The following is an 8,883-nucleotide window of genomic DNA, read 5'->3' on the forward strand; positions in this document are numbered from 1 at the left end:
GATATGGGCTGGAAAAAATCAGGCGATGTGGTGAGTACCAGATCGAGGATATTAGACGCAGTAGGTGAAATTCGAGTTGCCTGCGTTACAAGCTGGGATAAGTTAAAATCACTGCACAAATTCAAGAACATGTCGCATTCACTTGAAAAAGGTTCACAATAAGAACTCACATTAGACCACACTATGTTGGGGAAATTAAAATCGCCCAGTAAAATAAAGGGATTGCTCGGATAACGGACTGTAATCATATGAATGACATCATGAAGATCGTTTACAAAGGTGGGGGAGGTAGACGGCGGACGATAGCAAACGCCCACTATCAGTTTCTTAGAGCATGTGCGAATTTCAACCAATACAAGTTCCAATGCGCTTACAAAATAGATCGGAAAAGACATAACAGTATCAGCAACAGCTACAAGCACGCCTCCGCCACATCTAGAACCCCTGTCGCACCGATAAATGTTATATCTCTTTTTACAGGTAAGAAGTTCACAGTTATCTATCTTCGCCGATAGCCAGGTTTCAGTGAGACATACAATGTCAGCATCGCAAGCATCAATTACAGAACAAAGATCATCGCGCTTAGGTATTATGCTACGAATATTTGTGAACAAAAAAGAAAGTGGGGTAATGGCCGGGGATTTAGTTCCACTGCCTCTCGCGCAGTGCTAATCGGTAGCAGGTTCGGTCGGTGACGCGGAGGCGCTGTGGGTATTATTCGTAGGGTCCTCAGAACGGTCGGTTGGCAACGGGAAGGCGCTTGGTATTTCATGAACGGAGTCATCGGAGTGATTGTAGGAGTAGCATTTATTTTTTATGTAAAGCTTATTGAAGCGAAGCTTGAAAGTCAGCGGCTGGGACTTGCCAAATTCGACCAGTTTTTTTCTAGCGTGACGGGTGGCGAAAGAATAATCCTCGCTAAGCGTAATTTTTTCATCCTTGAGCTTAGAACTGTTAAGCAGTATTCTCTGCTTTACCTTGAAAGATGAAAATTTGGCAATAATTGGTCGACATTTTTCCGATGCGAACCCACCGAGCCTGTGCGCTCTATCGATCGAAATTTCAGAGGACGGAATTTCCAAGCAGGATGAAAGAACCTTGACTAGCTTTTCTTCTGACTGAGCCCAGGACTCTGATTGCGTGTCAGGTATGCCATAGAACTAGAGGTTATCGCGTCGCTGCCTGTCTTCAAGTTCAGACAGGCGCGCGCGCAGCTGAGAGTTTTCACTAGAAAGTTGGGCAACTAACTGCTGAAAAGGATGTACTTCCTTCTCGATTTCGTCAATGGTAACAGTTTTGCGTTCAACGTCAGTTAATATTTTGTTCATTTCGCTGAAATTTTCTTCTAACTTCAGCTGGGACTTATTAAGATCATCAATAGACTTTATGAAAGCCTTTCGGTCCAGTTGCATTTTCGCAGTTCGCGTGTTCAAAGTCTCTAGTATTGCAAACATATCTTCCAACTGCTTAGACTGGACTTCAGGAAGAGAGTCCTGTACCTGATGCCTTGTGTTAGGCCCAGGGTTGAGTTCGACGTCCCCGGACAACGCTAGCAGTTGGTTTACAATATCAAAGCATTCACTGAATACACAAAGCAAAACTCCCGGGCGTGGGAACAGCAACAGGCACACATCATTTGATTTCTTAGCGTACAGGGAAGTAACAGAACTAACCTGGACGAGGAAACAGAGCGGATTAGGTGGCCGCATCCTGGTGCTGTTCTCACGCCCACTAAGGGCGCTGGGGGCCCGCCAGCTGTTCATATAGGCAGCAAATGATGTCGCTGTTGATCTGGATCTTTCATGCGATGGAGGGACGGCGATGAAAATGTGCCGGTCTTGCGGGCATGCGGCATCACACGTGTCGTTGAAGTGGCAGGGCAGCTTGCTGATCTCATGGGTAGGTGACGATAGCGGGGCATTGCTGAACAGAGCCCATGCCGTAACCTGGACGAAGAAGCAGAGCGGATTAGGTGGCCGCATCCTGGTGCTGTTCTCACGCCCACTCTTCATAAGTTCTTTCTTAAATTTCTTCTTCACTCGCAGAGAAGCCTCGTGATTCTCGTGCCAGGTGTTAGCTAGGTCATCCTGGACGAAAAAGACATGCTGTAGTTTTGCTCGGTCGTCCCATTGGTTGAGACGCCACACGCTCAGTCTGATCCAACTATTCCTCGGCTTCCTGCGGTAGACCACTGAAGCATAGGAGAAACACGTGGCTGCTGTAGAGCCAGCAGTGATGACGCGGCGTCGCCCTCCGTCTTGCGGTGCATTGCAGGTCCACGGTCCAGCACCTCCACTGATGTCACATAGTGTTAGGACGACGGCAGTCAGGAAGACAGTGAGAAGGGCTTCCACAAGAAACTGTTTGCTGGGCTGGCTGTGGCCTCAAAGAACTGTATATGACACAGCTGGTGACGCATCAACAAGCGTGCTCGGCGGTCGTCGAAAAGAATGGCCGCCGCTCTCGACCATGCCTAATTTAAAGCTGACTGCGAACTTTCAACAAAAGCCTTGCAAAGTAGTAAAAACACTCGAGACAATGGAAAATCGGCTTCGCCTGGCTGCGATCATTCGAAATTAATCTGGTCGCATCTTCTGTCACAAAGTGGTAGAGCTGCTTGCCGGCAGCTTTAGGATGAACAACCAACCATTACAAAGCTTTGCGTCGATTTCATTTGACAACATTATCAACGCACGAACAACATTCCCACATTTAGCAGCTAAAAAGCAACAATGTGGGCTCGGCAGTTGCACCAAGAAGTAGTCCTTGGTTTTATAGTAAACAAGTTGTGAGAGTTAATTTGCATTGTATGATAAAACTGACCAGCGATCCATGCGTTGTAACAGCTACAGAGCCCACACAGCGCCGATGACGGTCGCTGGAATTTCATCCCTGGTATTCGCGCGGCGGTTGATCAGGATGGAGCTTCCCACGTTTGGTGGATAACCCGTGGTCGGGAGGTGGGGCCGGGAATTATTTCGAAGCGGAAGGTCATACTGGAAAAGGCCATCAACGTTCCCCGTAGGATGAGAACCAAGAAATGAACGAGCTGCGGTGCAGGCTGAGAAACTTCATTGAAGAATAGCGACAGCTCAGCACAGGCATGACAACTGCGTTCTAAGACAAAATATCCGACGTTAGAGACGCCTTCGCCCTCTCCGTGTGACGCTGAGAAGGCTCACCTCACGAAGAGAATTCGCCCGCCTTCGACATTAACTAAGCCCTGTCCAGGCGCAAACAACACCAAACACGTACGCGCTCTTTTTCAAAGCTATAGCGAGTGCTTTTCATCGTCATCGAAGGTCCGTCAAACGCCCATCAAAAGTCGCATTGTAGCCGACGAACACGCCCGACCTCTCCTACAGGGCACCTACGGTGCGTCGCCGCTAGGTCGCCAAGCTATCTGGTTCCAAGTAGAAGAAATGTTTCTTGCCATCGGAGAGCCCCTGGAAGGCACCGACTTTTCTGGTGAGGACGAAAACGGCACGCTTCGGTTCAGCCACTGATCTCCACTAGGTGGCTGGATGCCGCATTCCCGCTTTCCGAGACGAGCGCGAGTGAAGCCACCGGAAGTTGGACCGCTTGTCCCGGAAGTCGGGTGTCTGCTGTGTATTTCAATGCAAAAAGTCGTATCTTTCGCCCTTTCGTTCTCAGTTTTTTGCGTTGTTTTCGTGTGATGTCTGCTGTTATATGAAAGGAAGAAGCAAGCTGAACGCGAGAAATGTGAGCATTGTGTGCAGAACCCTGTAATTTCTGCGAAGGCGAAGAAAACAGGCATGCAGGTCTCACCCTGCCTCGGCAAGGGGGTACGTGCATTAAACACTATGTTCTTGCCTGGTTCGTGTATTCCGAGCGTAAAGGAGAAGTAGTGGAATGACGATGAGGCTAGGTCACCTTAAAACCGAATTTTCGTGCAGTAAAGAAAAGGCACAGCGCGAGAGGAACGACTGACAAGAAAGGCGAATGGTGCAGTGCGCGTGAGAAGCGCTGTTAGAAGTCAACTGCACCAAGCACCACGAATTAAAGATCATTCAGGCTTAAGTTGCTACAACACGAAACAGTACATGACACGCTCCGTCGAAAAAGCAGTACCATACCTTTTGGAGGCGCTAATGTGAACCAACCGAACACCGTCGACACCTCACAAGATAGTAGCCTAGCCCTCGCTCCGGTTCGGTCTAAACTTAATTCGGTAAAATGGTCGCTGCAAAGTAAGCTGCCTGGTGAATGTTTCAACCTATTCTTTCTTATATTTATCCCCCATTGATAGCATAACTTGGGCTTGAGCGTGGGAACAAGCATCGCAGTAAAGAGCACAGTTGGCGAAGCTAGGCAAACGAGACGACACCGAGCCGAGTAGACGAGGCTCCATACTTGCTGTGCGTAGCGGCGTCCTGTTGTCTGCTAGTGTCGCCCCATTGAAATGCAATGGGCCCTTATTTTTGAAACGACCTTCCCGAAGACTTCGCTGGTCTCCTCGCTCAGTTGGCGGCGCAAAAGGTAGGCATTGTCATGGAAAAAGACGAAAACGGCGAAAAGACGGAATGCTAAGTGGGAAAACAAAACTGGAACTGAAAAACCGTGCTGAGGTCGGATTTCATGCACTGCCAAAGGCTGACTTCCGGGACAAGGCCGCTTACTTCCGGTGGCTTCACTTTCGGGCGCCCGATGCGGCATCCAGCTCCCCTAGTGGAGATCAGTGGGTTCAGCGTCGATTACCGCCGCAACACGAGTATTTCGCGCGATATAATCCATTTAAAACGAATAATTAATTGACAAAGAAGGAAAGTGCCAAGAAATTATAGTTTATTCTCTCATTTTTCAAGCCTTTTACGACTAATGCTGAGAAAAGCCAAAACAGAGTGTTATGATGAGACATTAACTAATTACATGAAATCTTCTCCCCATCGATTTTGGCGTCACTTGTCCCAGAGGGATAACAACTCCTGTAGCATTGTTATCGGCGATCAGGTGATTACCGATTCTTCTGTGTTTGCGACCGCTCATAAAAAGGTTTTTCAGTCTGTGTTTACCACCCCAGCAACAGACACTGTGTCATCAAATTCGCCGTCACAAATACAAGAATCAACAATGCCCGTTATTGAGCTGACTTATGAAGCCGTGTTATCTCTTGTACTAAATATAAACGAAATAAAGTGTGTTGGACCGGACAGCATACTAAACACCTTTTTACGCTGGTATGCGGAATGTGTAACCCATTATCTGATTATTATATTCAAAACCTCACTCGAACAGACACAGATCCCAAATGACTGGCTTACCGCTAACGGTCCCAGTACACAAATCTGGAAACCGGCAGACAGTTGAAAATTACAGGCCAATCTCTTTAACTTGCGTTTGTTGCAAACTTCTGGAGCACATAATATCAAAGGCAATCTATACACACCATAAATTAACAAAACCTGTTTTTTCCAAATCAGCATGGTTTTCAACAGTTGGCTACTGTAACACAACTAGTGCAGACAGTTAATGACTTCGCGAAGGCTCTGAACGACAAGAAACAAATCGATGCAATATGCCTTGACCTTTCGAAGGCTTTCGACAGGGTCCAACAAGGTGATTTAATTAACAAATTACTATTAATGGGTATTAATCCTAAAATTCTGCACTGCATATCAGCTTATCTAAGCGGAAGAACCCAATTTGTCGAAATCAATGGTAGTAAATCAGAATTATTAAGCGTAACCTCCGGTGTACCTCAGGGGTCCGTCTTGTGTCCCGTTTTATTTTTAATATATATTAATGACATTGCTTCCCATATTGATAAAGATGTTACTGTGAGACTTTTCGCTGACGACTGCCTGCTCTACAGTGGTATAAATAATAGAGATAATCAAAAAACGCTTAATTATGCTCTTGTAGCTGTCGAAAAATGGTGCCAATGCTGGAAAATCAAAACAAATGAAGAGAGAACAGTAGTTTTGCGCGTCACGAGCAAGACCGAACATGCCCATGAGTACTGTTATGTGCTAGGATCTACCGCACTTACCACAGTAGAAACACTTAAATACCCGGGAGTCCTCATTTTTAGAGATCTAAGGTGGAAAAATCATCTACTAAAAATCTGTTCAGCCGCTGAAAAGAAACTGGTTTCTGCGCCGAAGATTGAAACTGGCCGCACAGTCCGCTAAGTTAGCTGCCTATTTAGCTTATGTACGACCAACATTAGAATATGCCTGCATTGTATGTGATCCTGTCAAAAGTGACTTAATAAAAAAACTTGAAAGTGTGCAAACAAGAGTAGCTGGATTTATAATGTCCAGATATGCGCGCACTGATCCTGTAACAGAAATGCTGTGTCTTCTGAATTTGCCACCTCTAGCCGAACGTCGCCGAATGACCGGACTAAAATTTTTATTTCAGCTCTAAAGAAATTCCTTCAATATCAATAGTTCCCATTACTTGGTCCGAAAACAACTTACACATCTGAGAACAAGCAATGAATACTGTTACCAAACCCCGAACCCACGCATTAATGCCTATGCTAATTCTTACTTTCCGAGCACGATAGCAGAATGGAATGATTTACCAGTATCTCTCTTACAGTCAGTACATTAACAACTTTCGAAAAAGCCATCTCCATTTCGCACTAAAAAGTTGTTGTTTTTTTCAGTGTCATACGCCTAATCACTTGGTGATTACAACTCGCCTAAGGTGAAGGCCGGGAATGTTGTTTTTGTTTTTTTCTTTTTCTGCGTGAAATAACAGTTTTTCAAGTCAATATTTATTGACACTGTTTCCGTAGAAAAAAGAGAAACATTACGCTGCAAGAAATATGATTGTATAGATGAAGACGAACTTTGTATTTTTGTATAAACAAAAGGAAACATGTTACTCTTCAAGTGTCACGCCCCATCAGTGTAACGGCTTCACGGCCAACAGTAATTGCAAATAAATAAATAAAAATAGAAATCAATTTGCAAACTAGGGTATTTACGAAGGTGCCCACACAACTGCACATCGGAATATGCAGAAGTGTTGCGGGATCCGTACACCTAAGACGACATAGCAAAATTTGAAAATGCTCAGCTAAAATCAGGTTCATTACAATTTCTACAGCTGGAAAACATAACCAAGAGGATGGCCCATCCACCATTTCGGCGCAGCAAGCTGCCCTTTTTCAAGTCGCTGTGAGCCGACGCCGCCGCCGCCAGAACGCACGAGGAGCTACAATGCCCAAACCTCCTCTCAACAATTCAGCAACGGGAGACGCTCGCGCTCCGTCTTCTAAATCCCCACAGAATACTTCGTCACCAGTCTCGAAGTGGACGCCCAAGCCAACGGTCAGGATGAACCCTGACGATACGTGATCATGCTGACGCTATGCCGTACGGTCGCCCTCAAGACAGCTTTTCAGCAAGGTGAGCTCGGCGCTGCCATTTCGCAATTCATCGGTAGGCAGGACATGGACACCATTACTATTTGTCCAAATTGGGAGCAAAATATGATCGTCTGTGGCCAGCAGAACCCCGAGGTGGTTCAAAAGTCGCTCACGGACATTTAACTCACCACCACCAAAGGGTCGCTCCCGCTTCACGGATACCTCAAGCTCACCGATGATGTGTGTCGCGCTGTGATTTCTCTTCACAACCTAGAAACCAGTCAGTCTCTGAAGCATAACGTGCAGTGGCGCGGTGGTGAACTAGTTCATGTGCGCAAGCTGGGGCAATCAAACGTAGCTGTGCTTACTTCTAAGAGACGCAACGTTCCGCGTTACGTTCACTATAACGCAGAACTGACTCCCGTCAAGGAATACAAAAAAAAACAGTACCATCGTGCTACCGTTGCGGCGCACTGGGGTACCGGGTGGACAGCTGTCCCACCCCGGTCAAACAAAGATGTGGCCTTTTTGGCCAAAACGTGGGTGTTGGTACTGAGGGGATGGCCCTCAACGATTGCAATCCCATGTGCATTATCTGCGGGGGCCCGCACCTCACCAGCTCTCGCGAATGCACCGCGAAATTTATCAGGCTTCCGCAGCCAGGGCCTAGGACGCCAATCACGCCACCCAAGGGAGCCAATTCCGGCACGACACGGGGCAGTCACACCACCGGGCGGCAGCAAATCAACCAGAAGACGCCACGCCGTGGCGTGGCCTCTCTCCCTGGCAAGACAGCAGCAGTAACGTCACCTCCTGGAGAAGCGGAGTTCCTAGCTCTCAGCGCTCCATCTGGCGGCGCCGCCTGCAACCAACCCAAGGTAGGCAGCTGGGTGAGGGTCGCCTCCTCTCCTTCCCCTCCTCCCTCCTCCCCCACCAGCACCGCTGAGACACAGGAACTCAAGCGCGAGTTCGCCCTCTTGCGAGCTCAAAACGACTAACTAGCCAGCGAGCTTAACTCGCTCAAAGCTCATTTCCCTACTGCGCCCGCGTCGAGCGACGAGGAAGAAAGCCTAACAGACAGGGAGATTCCTATACCTGTGGAGAGTCGCGGCGCGGCCCTGGAGACCCGGGTGACCGAGATTGGAACACAATTGGCTGACCTCCCCAAAATTATCCACAATACCATCGCGCGTCAGATGGACAGTGTCATCGCACACGTGACACAAGCCGTAACTCACATTATCTAAAAATGGATCAAAGACAATCCTCGCGTCCTTAAACACGTAGGGCCCGTCAGGGACGCTAACCGGCCCTCAAAATTCAACAACCTTATTCCCGATTAGTTTGACTTCTTGGAAGACTCCTGCAAGTCTGCGCCGGTACTAGAGGACTGGGGAGTCTTAACAACGTAACCCCACCCACCACCTCCGGCGATGGCCCCCAAACCTAAGTCGCGAGCAAGAACTACTCAGCCGCTTACACTAACGCAGCGGAACTGCCAAGGTCTCATGAACCGCAAGAAGCGGACTCATCTCCGCCTC

At 47.7% G+C, this 8,883-nt stretch overlaps 1 pseudogene; it reads right to left on the bottom strand.

Annotated features, from left to right (window-relative positions):
- Nucleotides 1-668: 668 nt before the first annotated feature.
- On the bottom strand, nucleotides 669-1,982 carry LOC149356779 (uncharacterized; annotated as a pseudogene).
- Nucleotides 1,983-8,883: the final 6,901 nt, after the last annotated feature.

This window comes from Amblyomma mixtum, chromosome 3 (assembly GCF_055824585.1).
Source record: "Amblyomma mixtum isolate Tamu chromosome 3, ASM5582458v1, whole genome shotgun sequence".
In the NCBI taxonomy this organism is placed as follows: Eukaryota; Metazoa; Arthropoda; class Arachnida; order Ixodida; family Ixodidae; genus Amblyomma; species Amblyomma mixtum.